Genomic DNA, 19,886 nt, shown 5'->3' with positions numbered 1-19,886 from the left:
CGCGCAGAGGAAAGGATTTTGGAATGAATCCTGAGAGGGATTAGGGATCTGTAGGGGCCAAAGTAAAAAAAACACTATTTTATCCCTAATTGTTTTATTTGGCTTCCGATTTCCAAACTCTTTCGTGATTTGAGTTCAACATCAAAATGGCAATCTAAAAATTACTAGCCGTGGGTCCCTATTTTGACCCCTTAAGGCAGTTTTTAAAGCTTAAAATATGCCATTTTGAAAAAAAAAGTCCTTAAGAGTTGTCTCTCTTGACATTTCAGAAACCCGTTTAAGTCATTTCATTACTAGGGATAATACAAACATGTGTGCCAAGTTTAATTGATATATATTAAGTACTTCCGGTTCTGTCAATCTTTGAATATTTCCGTATGAGAGTTTCAATGTTAAAGAATTCAAAACTCTTTGGTGATTTTAATTAAACAACAAATGGGCAATATAAAAACTACTAGCCGTGGGTCACTATTTTCACCCCTTAAAGGACTTTTTGAAGCTTATAAAAATTGCTATTTTAAATAAAAGTTCTTAAGAGTTATCTTTCTTGATATCTTCAAAGAATATGTTATATCCTTAAAGACATGTTAAGTTCTATTTATCATTGAAGTACTTCCGGTTCCTTTACTTCCGGTGTCAAAATCACGATAGTGGATAAGAAATAATTTTAGAAAAAGTCCTAAAACGTTACTCTTGTTCCTCAGAAATGATTGGAACTTTTTAGTAACATTTATTGTCTTTATCAACAGAAAAGTCAGTGGTGACCTGTTCCTGTTTCCAGTTCTTTCCAAGATACAGGGCACCACAGATTAAGGGGGTGATATTTACAAATATTAGAAACAAAGATTATGATTTATTTCAGACATATTAGACTGTTCACCATGATGAATACAATCCGTCTTTCAAGTTTCAATTGAAGATCTTCAGTACTTTTGGTTTTATCAATCCTTGAATTTTGTCGATGGAGGTTTTCATCTGAAATTGTCAAAGCTTGGGTATTGAGTTATCTCTCTTTCGCCATGCATAAAACGACAGGTAGATATTTACCCTGATAAGTCTTCCGATTTCTTTTAACGTTTAATCGGTTCTTTTGTAAAACGTATTTGGACATTTTATGATATTCACATCTTAATTCCTTGATTTTCATTGTCGAAAAGCCATTTCTTTTTGTTTTAACGACAAAAATTCTAGTTAGGGCTTTTCGACTTTCGTCGGAAAGACCTATTGTTATTGTGTTTTTTTATTAGCGCTTTTCGACTTTCGTCGGAAAGACCTATTGTTATTGTGTTTTTTTATTATTATTAAGGCTTTTCGACTTTCGTCGGAAAGACCTATTGTTATTGTGTTTTTTTATTAGGGCTTTTCGACTTTCGTCGGAAAGACCTATTGTTATTGTATTTTTTTATTAGGGTTTTCGACTTTCGTCGGAAAGACCTATTGTTTTCGTCTTTTTTTATTATTATTATTAGGGCTTTTCGACTTTCGTCGGAAAGACCTATTGTTTTCGTCTTTTTTTATTATTATTATTAGGGCTTTTCGACTTTCGTCGGAAAGACCTATTGTTTTCGTCTTTTTTTATTATTATTATTAGGGCTTTTCGACTTTCGTCGGAAAGACCTATTGTTATTGTGTTTTTTTTATTATTATTAGGGCTTTTCGACTTTCGTCGGAAAGACCTATTGTTATTGTATTTTTTTATTAGGGCTTTTCGACTTTCGTCGGAAAGACCTATTGTTTTCGTCTTTTTTATTATTAGGGCTTTTCGACTTTCGTCGGAAAGACCTATTGTTTTTCTGTTTTATTATTATTATTATTATTATTATTATTATTAGGGCTTTTCGACTTTCGTAGGAAAGACCTATTGTTTTTCTGTTTTATTATTATTATTATTATTAGGGCTTTTCGACTTTCGTCGGAAAGACCTATTGTTATTGTGTTTTTTTATTATTCTTTTTATTCTCGACAGATTTCTGTCAGTGTTTTCAAGAAAACGGTGGTTACTAAGGATAAAGCTTTATAAAATTCGTGTAGATAAAATTACGGTGTGGTGCAAATAAGCTTTTGGAGTTCCGGATCCTTTATTTCCGGTTTCTACAAGGATGAAAAGCGTTTTTTATTGGGACCCGATATTTTTGACAATTTTTATCACAGAATAACGAAACTTCAGATTTAGATTCATTACACTTTGAGCTACAACAGTCATTACGAGCTTAAACTTGCAGCTCCTGTCGTTTTGGAGATATTAAGGTCCCCGGATTTTAAAAAAGGGGGTGTCAGTTTAAAAAACTGCAAACAAATTTCAAAAAAATTTCAAGGTCGTTGAGATTATTAACAGTGATATACTAAACATGTTTGCCAAGTTTCATCGAAATATATTGCGTACTTCCGGTTCTATGAATCTTTGAATTTCCCTATGAGAGTTTCAATGTTTAAAAAATTCAAAACACCTGCTACGTTTTCTCAAAGGCCTCTCAAGCAATCCTTGTGATATTTTACAAGAGATATGCCTATACCACTCTGCACAGAGGAAAGGATTTTGAAATGAATCCTGGGAGGGATTAAGGATCTGTAGGGGTCAAAGTTAAAAACAGTATTTTATCCCTAATTGTTTTATTTGGCTTCTGATTTCCAAACTCTTTCGTCATTTGAGTTTAACATCGAAAGTATAAACTAAAAATCACTAGCCGTGGGTCCCTATTTTGACCCCTTAAGGCAGTTTTTAAAGTTTAAAATATGCCACTTTGAAAAAAAATCCTTACGAGTTGTCTCTTTTGACATTTCAGAAACCCTGGTAGATCATGACTTACTAGGGATAAAACAAACATGTGTGCCAAGTTTAATTGATATATATTAAGTACTTCCGGTTCTATGAATCTTTGAATATTTCCCTATGACAGTTTCAATGTTAAAGAATTCAAAACACCTGCTACGTTTTCTCAAACAATTCTGGTGATATTTAATCCGAAATATGTCTGTACCATGCCACACAGAGGAAAGGATTTTGGAATGAATCCTGAAAGGAATTAGGGATTTTTAAGGGCCAAGGTAAGAAACAGTCTTTTATCCATAACTTTTTTATCTGGCTTCCGATTTACAAATCCTTTCCTGATTTGAATTAAACAACAAAAGTGCAATCTAAAATTCGCTAGCCGTGGATCACTATTTTGACCCATTTAGGAACTTCTTGAAGCTTTTAAAAATTGTTCTTTTAAATAAAAGTTCTTAAGAGTTATCTCTCTTGATATTTTCAAAGAATATGTTGTATCCTTAAAGACATGTTCAGTTCTATTTATCATTGAAGTACTTCCGGTTCCTTTACTTCCGGTGTCAAAATCATGAAATTGATTAAAAAATAATTTTAGAAAAAGTCCCAAAAACGTTACTATTCTTCCATAAAATTGATTGAAACTTTTCATATATATTTATTATGTCTTGATCAATAAAAAAGTCAGTGGTGACCTACTCCTGTTTCCAGTCCTTTCCGAGATACAGGGCGTCAAAGATTAAGGGGGCTGATATTTACAAAAAATTAGAAACAACAATTAGGACTTACATCAGACATATTGGACTGTTAATCATGATAAATACAATCCGTTTTTCAAGTTTCAATTGAATATCTTCAGTACTTTTGGTTTTATAAATCCTTGAATTTTGTCGATTGAGGTTTTCATCTGAAATTGTCAATGATTGTGTATTGAGTTATCTCTCTTTCACCATGTAGAAAACGCCAGGTAGATATTTAACCTGGTAAGTCCTCCGATTTCTTTTAACGTTTTATCGGTTCTTTTGCAAAACGTATTTGGACATTTTATGATATTCACATCTTAATTCCTTGATTTTCATTGTCGAAAAGCCCTTTGTTTTTGTTTTAACGACAAAAATTCTACTTATTATTCTTTTTATTCTCGACAGATTTCTGTCAGCGTTTTCAAGAAAACGGTGAAATATAAGGATAAAGCTTTATAAGATTTTTGTAGATGAAATTAGGCTCTAATGCAAATAAGCTTTTGGACTTCCAGATCTTTCACTTCCGGTTTCTACAAGGATAAAAAGTGTTTTTCATTGGGACACTATATCTTTGAGAGTTTTCATCACAGTAAAACGGAACTTTAGATTTGGATTCACTACACGTTGAGCTACAATAGTCATTGCGAGCTCAAATTTCCACCTTCTGTCGTTTTCGAGATATTAAGGTCCTAAGATTTTGAAAAGGGGGGTGTCAGTTTGAAAAACTGCAAATTTAAAAAAAAAATTATTGATGGTATTCCGTATTGTTAACAAAGTGTGCCAAGTTTCATTGAAATATATTGAGTACTTCCGGTTCTATGATTCTTTGAATTTCCCTATGAGAGTTTCAATGTTAAAGAATTTGAAACACCTGCTACGTTTTCTCAAAAATCTCTGAAGCATTTCTTGTGATATTTTACGTGAAGCATATCTATACGATGCCACACAGAGGAAAGGATTTTGGAATAAATCCTGAAAGGGATTAGGGATCTGTAGGGGCCAAAGTAATCAAAGTACTTAAAGTACTCGTGGGAGTTGAACATTGTGGAAATTCAGTTAGAACAGATAGCACTGGAAGGGTAGGAGGATAAATGACTGAATATTATCATGATTTTAGATACAAATCAACTGTTGTTGTTTTTCAAAGCGTTACAACAGCAAACATGGATAATGGAAGACCCATGGGCCACAACGCTCCTCGAGTAACTGAAGTCGTGTTGTTGTTTTCTAGAATTTCACCCCTTTATATTCTCATGAAAAATGTGACCACATATTATGGCCCAAACATTCAAATCAATATGGTTATCAATGCCTTGCAGTTATGAAGAAGTTTTTTCCCCCTGTATATATACATTCAAGTTTAATCCTAGTTGTAGCTAATTCTAAGGATTCATTACTTGAAAAGGTAGTCCAATATGCTAAACTGTCACCTGAGTATACTACAGTCCTGTAGAGGATCAATGGAATGGTAAATAATTGTATAATAACTCAAAATAAATGAAATGCAAAAAAATTAAAAATTGTCCGGCATCGGAAATGCACAAGCCGAGTTGCGCAAGGAATGGGCATAGAGGGAACCGGCAGAAAAGTTTGCAAGAATTATCAAGCAGGGAGCAAAATTTTGCGTACATAAATTTCAGCAGACTTAAATCCTTTGTGACCTTGACCTTTAACCCTTGACCAAAATAAATAGGCTTCTTTGTCTCATCAAGGGCGATAATCCATCTAAGTTTAATTGAGATCCTATAATTTGTTAAAAAATTATAGTGCAGAAAACAAAATTTTCTCCAAATTTCAGTCTATTTATAGCCACTGTGACTTTGACCTTGTGACCCCGGAATCGATAGGCTTCTTGTCTTACTTAATCGATCTAAGTTTGATTGAGATCCTATAATTCGTTCAAGAGCTATGGTGTGGAAAACAAAATTTTCTCCAAATTTCAGTCTATTTATAGCCAGTGACCTTGACCTTTGACCTAGTGACCCCAGAATCGATAGGCTTCCAGGTCTGACTGAGGGTGACAATCCATCTAAGTTTGATTGAGATTGTATGATTCGTTCAAGAGATATGGTGCGGAAAACAAAATTTTCTCCAAATTTCAGTCTATTTATAGCCACTGTGACCTTGACCTTTGACCTAGTGACCCCAGAATCGATAGGCTTCCTCATCTTACTGAAGGTGACAATCCATCTAAGTTTGAATGAGATCCTTTAATTTGCTCAAGAGCTATGGTGCGGAAATGAAATGTTGATGCGTGCCCACCTGCCCACCCAAAGGCACTTCATCAGATCATAAGCCGAGTTCGACTTCATCGCAACTCCGCTAAAAATGAAACACTAGTCAAATAATGTTATTTATTGCCAAGGTATTTGGGATATTATACTGTGGCTCAAACAGGGGGTGAATGAACCTGACAGTATGGGAAGCATATAGTGGAATCAGACTTGTGATGCTGGAAATCTATAGTGATTAATAAACTATGCATGTACAAGATCCATAACTATTTTTTTTTTTCAGTTGGTGAGGGAGAATCCTCATGTCTCTTTCATCTGTAGACAAATAAACAATGTGTTTTGACCAGAGCAATTTCCAATCCTTTTTGCAGCATAAATTCAACATTGTGGCAACTGGGTTAAACTTTGATAGTGAAGTCATACATGGCAGCACCTTATCCCATGCTCTTAAAATTTCTGTTTGACACACACTCATGACATCCACTCAAACATTACAGAGTGCAGCAAAATCCCATTGTAATAGGGGATTCAAAATGGATAACTGGTACAAAATATGGTACATACTATTCAAAAAGGATAATGAATTTGACATATTGATGTGTTGGAAAAGGAAATTCTGACATTGCATCGGGGCTCTAAGCGTTTTCAAACATTGTCATTTGATAAAAGTGTTCTACATTTTCAAAAATAGAGATTAATATGTCTTTACATATATAGGTGAGAAAGTTTCCATTATTCCTAGCCGAGACATACCATGTATGCACAAAACATTCATAAACAAATATCACGCTACTCACGTAGCTTAGAAAATGTGGACCTTACCGTCATCAAGCGCAGCGAAACACGCCATTTCGAGATTTTCGTCGACGAAAGCTCGGTAACAGTAATGAATAAGGTACACTCATTTTGTATCTATTTTGTGACTTTCTTTATTAAAAGGAACAGTTCTCTAATGTGTAACGTGCAATTACTACGTAATTCAATAACTTGAAGCAGTTTCATTTTGCAACCGGATACGCGGATATAAGAAATTTTATTTCGTATTCCGATCCCAATCGAAAGTTGTTGACTAGGAATGACGTGTTTTAATTCAATATACATGTAACATCAAGCATTCTTTATATCACATTAAAAAACAAAACAAATATATACACATACACAATGTTGTAGAGTTATTTCTTGTAAATTTTCTGAGGTTTCGCCACGGTGTCAATAGGTCTTGTGTGCAGTTGTCGTTCGTTTCCCTATCAATGTTTATAGGTGACGCTGCGCTACAACCGACAATTTTCAACCTTATCTTTTATTTTTCTATGTATATCAGTATCAATTTGATCGAAATCTTGTATTCAAATTGATTTGAATACAATATCATTGCATTTACTTACATGTCAATTATCAAAATTAGATTAATTCAGAAAAGTTACATGGATTATTTAATGGCGGATGTTTATAAAAGTTTATGTTGATTTACCTAGGAGTAAATCAGCTGACACAGAACCCCCGCTGAAGACCACTATACAAATCAATACAAATTACTGCGCAGAAAAGTGCGTGATGACCTAGGGAGATTGAACATAGTTCAACTCCCAAAAAACAGTCTTTTAACCCTAACTTTATTATTTGGCTTCGGATTTCCAAACTCTTTCTTGATTTGAGTTTCACAACAAATGGGCAATTTAAAAATTACAAGCCGTGGGTCCATATTTTGATCCCTTAAGGGAGTTTTTGGAGCTTAAAATATGCTACTTTGAAAAAAAAGTCGTTAAGAGTTGTTTCTCTTGACATTTTAGAAACCCTGTTAGGTCATGTCATTACTAGGGATAAAAGAAACATGTGTAACAAGTTTAATTAATATACATTAAGTACTTCCTGTTTTATCAATCTTTGAATATTTCCCTATGAGAGTTTCAATGTTAAAGAATTCAAAACACCTGCTACGTTTTCTAAAAAGTCTCACAAGCAATCATTGTGATATTTAACCCGAAATATGTCTATACCATGCCGCACAGAGGAAAGGATTTTGGAATGAATCCTGAAAGGAATTAGGGATTTCTAGGGGCCTAAGTAAGAAACAGTCTTTTATGCATAACTATTTTATCTGGCTTCAGATTTCCAAACTCTTTCGTAATTTGAATTAAACAACAAACGGGTAATCTAAAAATCACATACCGTGGGTAATTATTTTGACCCGTTAAGGGACTTTTTCAAGCTTATAAAAATTGCTATTTTAAATAAAAGTTCTTAAGAGTTATCTCTCTTGATATTTTCAAAGAATATGTTGTATCCTTAAAGACAAGTTAAGTTCTATTTATCATTGAAGTACTTCCGGTTCCTTTACTTCCGGTGTCAAAATCACCAAAGTGATCAAAAAATAATTTTAGAAAAAGTTCCAAAACGTTACTATTCTTCCATAAAAATGATTGAAACTTTTCAGTTATATTTATTTTGTCTTGATGAAAAAAAAATGTCATTGGTGACCTACTCCTGTTTCCAGTTCTTTGCGAGATACAGGGCGTCAAAGATTAAGGAGGGTGATATTTACAAAAATTAGAAACAACGATTAGGATTTATTTCAGACATATTAGACTCTTTATCATGATTAATACAATCCGTCTTTCAAGTTTCAATTGAATATCTTCAGTGCTTTTGATTTTATAAATCCTTGAATTTTGTCGATTGAGGTTTTCATCTGAAATTGTCAATGATTGTGTATTGAATTATCTCTCTTTCACCATGTAGAAAACGACAGGTAGATATTTACCCTGATAAGTCCTCCGATTTCTTTTAACGTTTTATCGGTTCTTTTGCAAAACGTATTTGAACATTTTATGATATTCACATCTTAATTCCTTGATTTTCATTGTCGAAAAGCCCTTTGTTTTTGTTTTAACGACAAAAATTCTAGTTCTTATTCTTATTCTTCTTATTTTTCCTCTTCTTTAGTGAGAAATTTGTCCGACCGATTTTATGAACATGCTTCGACTGATCAACTTCAAACTTTGGGAGCTGATAAAAGGTCATTAGGAGGGGTGCAATCAACTTTTCAAATTTTCAAAATGGCCGCCGCTTCAAAATGGCGGCCAAAAAACGTCAAAAACTCAAGGTTGTCAGATTTCAACCAAATTCTATTTCTAGGGTAATTTAGTGACCCCGAGTCCATTTCCACCATCAATAAAAAAATTTGAGCCGCCATTTTCAAAATGGCCGTCATATACCGAAATATTTGAAAGTGTTAAAATCTGTACAACATTTGGGTTCTGGTGTAAATTGAGGGTCCACAATTCATTTCTAGCATCAGTATTTCCTTCCAATCATTTTTCAAATGTTTCAAAATGGCCGCCATTGAAGAAAATGGCCGCCAAAAATCAAGTCCGTCGGATTTCAACCAAATTTAGTTTCTAGAGTTCTTTGAGGATTCTGAGTGCATATCTGGCATCAAAAACCATTTCTGACATGGGGAGGTGTTCGGAGACATTTGTGTTGGCATCCCAACACAGTTATAGCTCGTTATTGTTGTTTTTCTTACCGATGTTGTGCACGCGATTTCTCTAAAACGGCTTGATAGATTTTCATGAAACTTTAAGGAGAGATGTAAAATAAAATTGTCTAGATATTGTTTTTTTGTTTTGCAAAAATCACTTCGGGTCGCAAGTTACGGCCGAATTTCTGTTTTTCAAATGACATTTTGTCCGGGCGTTTTCTCATTAACAGTTTGAGACTGAGTCTTCAAAATTTCAGGGATGATAGATTATGAATTGTAGCTGTGCAATAAGGTATTATTTTTGCCATCTGTCACTTCCGGCCGTCACCGGAAGGGAACAAAAGAAACGTCAAATTTCAAAATTATGCTTTTGAAAGAAAACTTTGCATAGATTAGTTAGGTCTCTTTCGGCGTTTCAGAAAATGTTGGACTTACCGGAAGTTTAACCAGCAACTTCCTGTTTTTAGAGAAAAACTTCGAAAAATTGGTCTTTCTTTGTCCTCGTATATCTCGCTTATTTATCAACCTTTTAATACGATATTTACAGATTTTATTGACATTATTAATATTAATAGAATGCTTTAATACTATTTCAAAATTCACTTCTGGTCGCAAGTTACGGCCGAATTACCGTTTTCAAAATGACATTTTGTCCGGACGTTTTCTCATCAACGATTAAAGATTGAGTCTTCAATCTTCAAAGTTTCAGGGATGATAGATGGTAAACTGTAGCTGTGTAACAAAGGTTTACCATTTTCATCCGTCACTTCCGGCCGTCACCGGAAGTGAACAAAAGAAACGTCAAATTTCAAAATGATGTTTTTGAAACAAAACTTGCATAGATTAATTAGGTCTCTTGCGGTGTTTCTAAAAATGTTAAACTTACCGGAAGTTTAACCAGCAACTTCCGGTTTTTAGAGAAAAACTTCGAAAACATGGTTTTTCTTTGCTATCATATCTCTCGCTTATAAAGGAAGTGTTTTTGCGATTTTCACATATATAATTGACATTATCCATCTTCAGAGTATTGTGAATTATTGGGGTTTTTTTTCAAAATTCGCTTCCGTTCGTTAAATATATACGATTTCCGGGTTTTTTCTCCAAGTGTTTTCTCATAAATACTCAAAGATTGAGTCTTGAAGCTTTCAGGAAAGTTAGATAGTGACTTGTAGATGTGATATACGTGTTTCACCTTTCTTGCTGTCACTTCTGAAGTACCATAAAAATATGTAATATTTCATTTTTTAAATTCTAATCCTCATAAAATTATTTAATAGAGTGTAATAAGTCATATAATTTCCACCGAAAGTTGGTTGTTCGAAACCGGAAGTTGGTTATTCGAAACCGGAAGTTGTCCAAAAACTCAGTATTTTTTATGGACATTTTTAGTGTGTGTTCCTACGTGGTTCAATTGGAATTTTTAGTCGTTTTATGGACTCCCGAGATACTCGATAGTGAATGAAACAAACCCGAAATTGTTTACAATTGATAAATCACGTTCTTACATGTATGTGTTTATTTCTTTCATGTATAGTCGTTCTTCACTAATTCACTAATTGAATTCTTCCAGTCAAGGTCCTATCTCGTCAGAAATTCGACGGAAGACCTATTCGTTGCTCGCAACGAGATCATTTCTAGTTAAGGTCTTCCGTCTCCTGCGGAAGACCTTACTATTATTGTTCGCGTTCTTCTTCTTCATTATTATTATTATTATTATTTTCCTTGGTAGTACACGCGTTTTTCTCAGCCATTTCTCGATCGATTTTCACGAAATTTTCAGGAAAGATGTCTTTTGGTGACGAGACTTTGCTTGCAAAATTTCGTACTTGACGTCACTTCCGGTCAGGAGTTATCTCTCTTTTAGTGACTTTTTGAAGGGCCTTGTTGTCCACACATCTCCTCCGTTAGTTTTGAAGCTAGAGTCTTGAAATTTCTACACAAGATAGAGTAAACATTTTAGAAGATTTGTGGGGGATTCGATTTTACCGGAGGCGATTTGCCTAAAAGCTCGCCTGGACCTGAAAAAATGGATGCCAAAATTTTTCGCCGATTTCGGCGACTTTTGACCTTTGATCTCCAATATCTTTTTTCTTGCAAATATTTTGTTAAGACATGTAGAACACAAGTTGTGCACATTTACAAGATCTTTTCGAAAATATCAAGATTTAGGGGCTAGCCCCTTCAATTAGGGATCTAGAAGGGCTCAAAGTCTAGATCAAATATCTCAAAAATCATTAATATTTTGGTATAAGTCAAAGAACAAAAAATGTTTATCTCAACAATCCAAATCTATTCATATAAAAATTTAGGTCATATATTACGTAATAAGGGATTTTAAGGGCCAAAACCATAAATTTTTTACCCCTTGTATCTCGAAAACGACAAATATTTTGAAAAGCAATAAAGAACAAAAGTTGTTCAGAATGATGATCTGAACAATATGCATATTTCGTTTTTACCCTATGTGGCCCCGTTAGGGAGCTACAGTTTGGCCCCTAAAAATTACTTCTAGAAATAACTCCAGAACGGTAAAGAATTTCTAAATACTTGTTGAACAAAAAATGTTTGAAATGTCATGACCTTTCTTACGATATCAAGGAAAAGGGGCTGACCCTTTAAATTAGGGGCCCAGAAGGGTCCAAAGGTTTATGAGAATATCTCAGAAACTATTAATATTTTGTAATAAGTCATTGAAGCGGAAATGTTCATCTAAACGAGCTTGATCTTATCAAATCAAAAAGTAGGTCATATGTTACGTAATTAGGGATTTTAAGGGCCAAAATCGTAAATATTTGACGCCTCATATTTTTAAAACGACATATTTTTTGAAAAGCATTATTGAACAAAAGTTGTTCAATGTGTCATAACCTATCGATCAATATCAAAAAATGGGTCTGTGGGCCTCATGGCTCGCCTGTAGAGTCGATTTTTGTCGATATCAGTCGATTTCAAAAACTTGTAAGTGGTAAATATTTTGTAAGGACATATTGAACAAAAGTTGTTCAGTTTATCGAGATTTATCGATTGATATCAAGAAATAGGCCTATGGTCCTAATGGCTCGCCTGTAGAGTCGATTTTTTGTCGATATCGGTCGATCTCAATAACTTTTTACAGGTAAATATTTTGTAAAGATATATAGAACTAAAGTTGTTGAGTCTATAGAGGGCTAACAAATGACATAAAGAAATAGGCCCGCGGGCCTTATGGCTCGCCTGGAGAGTCGAATTTCAAACGAATTTCACCGCAACTTTGCTTCAGAAGCTTTTGATATGAAAAATTGATTATATCTAAAGTGTCTTAAAGTCGGAAACTAAATTGGGACTCATTTGTCTTTTTTTTTTTTTTTAACTCCGAGTGCATCAACAAATCGGACGGAAGACCTACTCGTTGCTCGCAACGAGACCGTGTCTAGTTATTATTATTTTTATTCTTTTTTTTTTCCTTACCGATTTTGTGCAGAGTATTTCTCAGAGATGGCTTGATCGATGTGCTTCAAATTTTCAGGGTTGATGCGTTGCGATCTGAAGTTTATATTTCCTTACCAATTTTAGAATATTTACTTCCGGTCGTAAGTTACGCCCGCTTTTCCGTTTTTAAAATGGCATTTTGTCCAGACGTTTTTTCATAAAACATTAAAGATTGGGTCTTGAAACTTTCAAGGATGATAGATAGTGACCTGTAGCTCTGTAATAAGGTTTATCATTGCGATCCGTCACTTCCGGCCGTCACCGGAAGTGAACAAAATAAATGTCAAATTTCAAATTGATGCATTTGAAACAAAACTATCGTAGATTAATTAGGTCTCTTTCGGCGTTTCAGAAAATGTTAGTCTTACCGGAAGTTTAACCAGCAACTTCCTGTTTTCAGAGAAAAACTTCGAAAAATTGATCTTCCTTTGTCTCGCTTATTTATCAACCTTTTAATACGATATTTACAGATTTTATTGACATTATCGATCTCTAGGGTACCCTTTAAAACTTTTTCAAAATTTATTTCCGGTCGTTCATTAAGGCCAACATTCAGGTTTTCAAATGACATTTTGTCCGGGCGTTTTCTCATAAATGGTTAAAGATTGAGTCTTGAAACTTTCAGGGATGATAGGTGGTGACTTGTAGCTCTGTAATAAGGTTTATTATTGCCATCCGTCACTTCCGGCCGTCACCGGAAGCGAAGAAAAGAAACGTCAAATTTCAAAATTTTGCTTTTGAAACAAAACTTGCGTAGATTAATTAGGTCTGTTTTGGCGTTTCAGAAAATGTTAGGGAAGTTTAACCTGCAACTTCCGGTTTTTAGAGAAAAACTTCGAAGAATTGGTCTTTCTTTGTCGTCGTATATCTCGCCTATTGATCATCTTTTTAATACGATATTTACAGATATTATTGACATTATCCATCTCCAGAGAACCTTTTAATACTATTTCAAAATTCACTTCTGGTCACAAGTTACGGCCGAATTTCCATTTTTCAAATGACATTTTGTCCGGGCGTTTTCTCATAAACAGTTAAAGATTGAGTCTTCAAACTTTCAGGGATGATAGATGGTGAGATGTAGCTATGCAATACGGTGTTGTCATTGCCATCCGTCACTTCCGGCCGTCACCGGAAATGAACAAAAGAAACGTCAAATTTTAAAATGATGCTTTTGAAACAAAACTTGCATAGATTAATTAGGTCTCTTTCGGCGTTTCAGAAAATGTTAGACTTACCGGAAGTTTAACCATTAACTTCCGGTTTTTAGAGAAAATTTTTGAAAATTGGTCTTTCTTTGTCGTCGTATATCTCGCTTATTTATGAACTTTTTAATACGATATTTATTGATATTATTGACATTATCCATCTCCAGAGAACCCTTTAATACTATTTAAAAATTCACTTCTGGTCACAAGTTACTGCCGAATATCCGGTTTCAAATGACATATTGTCCGGGCATTTTCTCATAAACGGTTAAAGATTGAGTCTTCAAACTTTAAGGGATGATAGATGGTGACTTGTAGATGTGTAATAAGGTTTATCATTGCCGTCCGTCAGTTTTGGCCGTCACCGGAAGTGAAGAAAAGAAACGTCAAATTTCGAAATTTTGTTTTTGAAACAAAACTTACATAGAATAATTAAGTCTGTTTTGGCGTTTCAAAAAATGTTAGGGAAGTTTAACCAGCAACTTCCGGTTTTTAGAGAAAAACTTCGAAAAATTGGTCTTTTCTTGTTCTCGTATATCTCGCCTATTGATCATCTTTTTAATACGATATTTACAAATATTATTGACATTATCCATGTCTAAGATACACTTTCATACTATTTCAAAATTCACTTCCGGTCGCAGGTTAGGGCCGAATTTCCGCTCTTCAAGTGACATTTTGTCCGGGCGTTTTCTTATAAATGATTTAGGATTGAGTATTGAAACTTTCAGGAATGATAGATATTGACGTTTAACTCTGTAATAAGGTGTATCATTGTCATCCGTCACTTCCGGCCGTCACCGGAAGTGAACAAAAGAAACATCAAATATCAAAGTTATGCTTTTGAAACAAAACTTGCATTGATTAATTATGTCTCTTTCGGAGTTTCAGAAAATGTTGAACTTACCGGAAGTTTAACCAGCAACTTCCGGTTTTTAGAGAAAAACTTCGAAGAATTGGTCTTTCTTTGCTATCCTATCTCTCGCTTATAAATCAAGTGTTTGATATGATTTTTGCATATATAATTGACATTATCCATATTTAGAGTATAGTGAATTATTTTTTTTGTTGAAAATTCACATCCGTTCGTTAAATATCTACGATTTCCAGGTATTTTTCTCCAGGCATTTTCTCATAAATAATCAAAGATTGAGTCTTGAAACTTTCAGGAATGTTAGATGGTGACTTGTAGATGTGACATACGTGTTTCATTTTTCTTGTCGTCTCTTCCGTCTTCCGCCGGAAGTACCATAAAATATGAAATTTTTCATTTTTTGAAATTCTAATGCTCATTACATTATTTAAAAGAGTGTAAGAAGTCATACCATTTCCACCGGAAGTTGGTTGTTCGAAACCGGAAGTTGTCCAAAAACTCAGTATTTTTCATGGAAATTTTTAGTGTGTGTTCCTACGCGGTCCACTTGGATTTTTTAGTCGTTTTATGGACTCCCGATATATTCGAAAGTATATAAAACAAAACTGAAATTGTTTATAATTGATAAATCACGTCTTACATGTACGTGTTTATTTCTTTCATGTATAGTCGTTCTTCACCAATTGAATTCTCTCAGTCAACATCCTATATCCTCAGAAATTGGACGCAAGACCTATTCGTTGCTCGCAACGAGATAATTTCTAGTTATTATTAGGGTATTCCGTCTTCAGCGGAAGAACCTTCTATTATTCTATTGTTGATTTTTCACTTTTTTTTAATTGTTATTTTTATTCTTTTTTTTTTTCCTTACCGATTTTGTGCAGAGGATTTCTCAGAGATGACTTGATCGATTTACTTCAAATTTTTAGGGTTGATGCATTGCTATCTTTTTTTGGATTTTTGAAAATTGACTTCCAGTTGGAAGTTATTCCTCTTTTATCGATTTTCATATGAAAATCTCAATCGACAAATTTCAAGGATTTATAAAACCAAAAGCACTGAAGATATTTAATTGAAACTTGAAAGACGGATTGTATTTATCACGATCAACAGTCTAATATGTCTGAAATAAATCCTAATCGTTGTTTCTAATTTTTGTAAATATCACCCTCCTTAATCTTTGACGCCCTGTATCTCGGAAAGAACTGGAAACAGGAGTAGGTCACCACTGACTTTTTTGTTCATCAAGACAAAATAAATATAACTGAAAAGTTTCAATCATTTTTATGGAAGAATAGTAACGTTTTAGGACTTTTTCTAAAATTATTTCTTAATCACTTTCGTGATTTTGACACCGGAAGTAAAGGAACCGGAGGTACTTCAGTGAAAAATATAACTTAACATATCTTTCAGGATATAACATATTTTTTGAATATATCAAGAGAGATAACTCTTAACAACTTTGATTTAAATTGCAACTTTTATAAGCTTCAAGAAGTTCCTAAATGGGTCAAAATAGTGACCCACGGCTAGTGATTTTCAAATTGCCCTTTTTTTGTTCAATTCAAATCACGAAAGAATTTAGAGATCCGAAGCCAGATAAAAAAAAGTTGTGAATAAAAGACTGTTTCTTATTTTGGCCCCTAGAAATCCCTAATTCCTTTCAGGATTCATTCCAAAATCCTTTCCTCTGTGCAACACGGTATAGACATTTGTCTGGTAAAATATCACAAGGATTGCTTGAGAGACTTTTTAGAAAACGTAGCAGGTGTTTTGAATTCTTTAACATTGAAACTCTCATAGGGAAATATTCAAAGATTGATAGAACCGGAAGTACTTAATATATATTAATTAAACTTGTTACACATGTTTGTTTTATCACTAGTAATGAAATGACCTAACAGGGTTTCTGAAATATCAAGAGAAACAACTCTTAACGACTTTTTTTCAAAGTAGCATATTTTAAGCTCCAAAAACTCCCTTAAGGGGTCAAAATATGGACCCACGGCTTGTAATTTTTAGATTGCCCATTTGTTATTAAACTCAAATCAAGAAAGAGTTTGGAAATCCGAAGCCAAATAATAAAGTTAGGGTTAAAAGACTGTTTTTTACTTTGGCCCCTACAGATCCCTAATCCCTTTCAGGATTTATTCCAAAATCCTTCCCTCTGTGTGGCATGGTATAGATATATTTCAGGTAAAATATCACAAGAAATGCTTCAGAGATTTTTGAGAAAACGTAGCAGGTGTTTCAAATTCTTTAACATTGAAACTGTCTTAGGGAAATTCAAAGATTCATAGAACCGGAAGTACTCAATATATTTCAATGAAACTTGGCACACCTGTTCAGCATGTCCGTGTTAACAATACGGAATACCTTCAATATTTTTTTTTTAAAATTTGCAGTTTTTCAAACTGACACCCCCCTTTTCAAAATATTACGACCTTAATATCTCGAAAACGACAGGGGATGGAAATTTGAGCTCGTAATGACTATTGTAGATCAAAGTGTAATGAATCCAAATCTAAAGTTCCGTTCTACTATGATGAAAACTATCAAAGATATAGGGTCCCAAGGAAAAATGCTTTTTATCCTTGTAGAAACCGGAAGTGAAAGATCCGGAAGTCCAAAAGCTTATTTGCATTAGAGCCTAATTTTATCTAGTCGAATCTTATAAAGCCTAATCCTTATTCACCACTGTTTTCTTGAAAACGCTGACAGAAATCTGTCGAGAATAAAAAGAATAATAACTAGAATTTTTGTCGTTAAAAGAAAAACAAAGGGCTTTTCGACAATGAAAATCAAGGAATTAAGATGTGAATATCATAAAATGTCCAAATACGTTTTGCAAAAGAACCGATAAAACGTTAAAAGAAATCGGAGGACTTATCAGGGTAAATATTCTACCTGGCGTTTTCTACATGGTGAAAGAGAGATAACTCAATACACAATCATTGACAATTTCAGATGAAAACCTCAATCGACAAAATTCAAGGATTTATAAAATCAAAAGCACTGAAGATATTCAATTGAAACTTGAAAGACGAATTGTATTAATCATGATTAACAGTCTAATATGTCTGAAATAAATCCTAATCTTTGTTTCTAATTTTTGTAAATATCACCCTCCTTAATCTTTGACGCCCTATATCTCGGAAAGAACTGGAAACAGGAGTAGGTCACCACTGACTTTTATGTTCATCAAGACAAAATAAATATAACTGAACAGTTTCAATCATTTTTATGGAAGAATAGTAACGTTTTGGGACTTTTTCTAAAATTATTTTTTAATCACTTTCTTGATTTTGACACCGGAAGTAAAGGAACCGGAAGTACTTCAATGATAAATAAAACTGAACATGTCTTTAATGATACAACATATTCTTTGAAAATATCAAGAGAGATAACTCTTAAGAACTTTTATTTAAAATAGCAATTTTTATAAGCTTTAAAAAGTCCCTTAACTGGTCAAAATAGTGACCCACGGCTAGTAATTTTTAGAATGCCCTTTTGTTGTTTAATTCAAATCACTAAACAGTTTGGAAATCGGAAGCAAGATTAAAAAGTTATAGATAAAAGACTGTTTCTTTTGTTGGCCCTTAGAAATCCCTAATTCCTTTCATGATTCATTCCAAAATCCTTTCCTCTGTGCGGCATGGTATAGACATATTTCAGGTCAAATATCACAAGAATTGTTTGAGAAGTTTTTGAGAAAACGTAGCAGGTGTTTTGAATTCTTTAACATTGAAACTCTCAAAGGGAAATATTCAAAGATTGATAGAACCGGAAGTACAGGGTGTCCCAAAACATGCGTTACACTTTTAATCATCTATAACTTTATCAAACCAAAAGCAATTACAAAGATATTTTGTCAACATCTAGTGTATTAATATAAATTTTATTTGACAAAATTTCGGGAAATTCTGTTAAATAGTCAGTTAATTATGACATCATAATGACGTCATCACATTTTCAAGATGGAACCTTCATGTGAACAGCTGGCAGAAATGGTCAAACTTTACTATGAGTGTAAATCTGCTACTTTAGTCATTAGAACCATGAGAAAACAACATCCTGGAATGAAAGTGCTCAACAGAATGCTAATTTACAGACTTGTGAGGAAGTTTGAAGTTAAAGGCACCACAAATGACACAATTAGACGCAATTATGGTATTGGGAGACCAAGGAGTGCCCGTACCAAAGAGAACATTGATGCCATTGATAGAGTTATTACTGAAACTCCCCTAAAATCAGTTAGACGGGTATTGCATGAACTGAATGGTACCGTTAGCAAATCTAGTATTCATAGAATGTTCAAATTTGATTTAAAATTGATTAAAAAAAGATAAGTGTGATGCAGCATTTAAAAGAGACAGACATTAGAAGTCGTTTAAAGTTTGCCCATTGGATTTTAAGTAGACCCGACTCTGAAAATTTTACAGATGCCATATGGTTTTCCGATGAGGCCCACTTCCATCTTAATAATGTTGTCAATAAACAGAATTTTAGATTCTGGGGTTCGGCGAAACCCAATTTTTATGTGGAAAAACCTCTTAACTGTGAGAAAGTTACTGTATGGGCTGCATTAAATTCAAGCGGAATAATTGGCCCTATTTTCTTCGAAGACACCGAAGGCGATGCAGTAAGGGTAAATTCTGAGCGATATTTAAAGTTAATGAAATCAAAATTTCTACCAGCTCTTAGACGAAAAGTTGTAAATTTCGATAATGTGTGGTTTCAACAGGACGGTGCTACGCCACACACTGCAGGTTGTGTTCTTCAGTGGCTTGACAACACGTTTAGTGATCAATACATTTCTTATCGTACCGCAATGTTTGGCCACCGCACTCCCCCGATCTGAACCCCCTTGATTTCTTCTTGTGGGGTTATCTAAAAGACAGAGTGTACTCTCCTTCCCCACAAACAACAGAAGACTTAAAAACTGCAATTACACGAGAAATAAGATCAATCTCTGTTGAAACATGTAAAGCTGTGGTAAAAAAAAAAAACCTTCAGAAATCGTGTTCAAATAATGTTAAAGACAAAGGGACGTCATTTGGAACATATGTTGTAAAATGACATATTCCGAAGAAAGTTTTTGGTGATTAATAAGG

The sequence above is a fragment of the Ostrea edulis genome, chromosome 7, assembly GCF_947568905.1.
Source record: "Ostrea edulis chromosome 7, xbOstEdul1.1, whole genome shotgun sequence".
NCBI classification, from domain to species: domain Eukaryota; kingdom Metazoa; phylum Mollusca; class Bivalvia; order Ostreida; family Ostreidae; genus Ostrea; species Ostrea edulis.
This window is presented reverse-complemented; position numbering follows the sequence as displayed.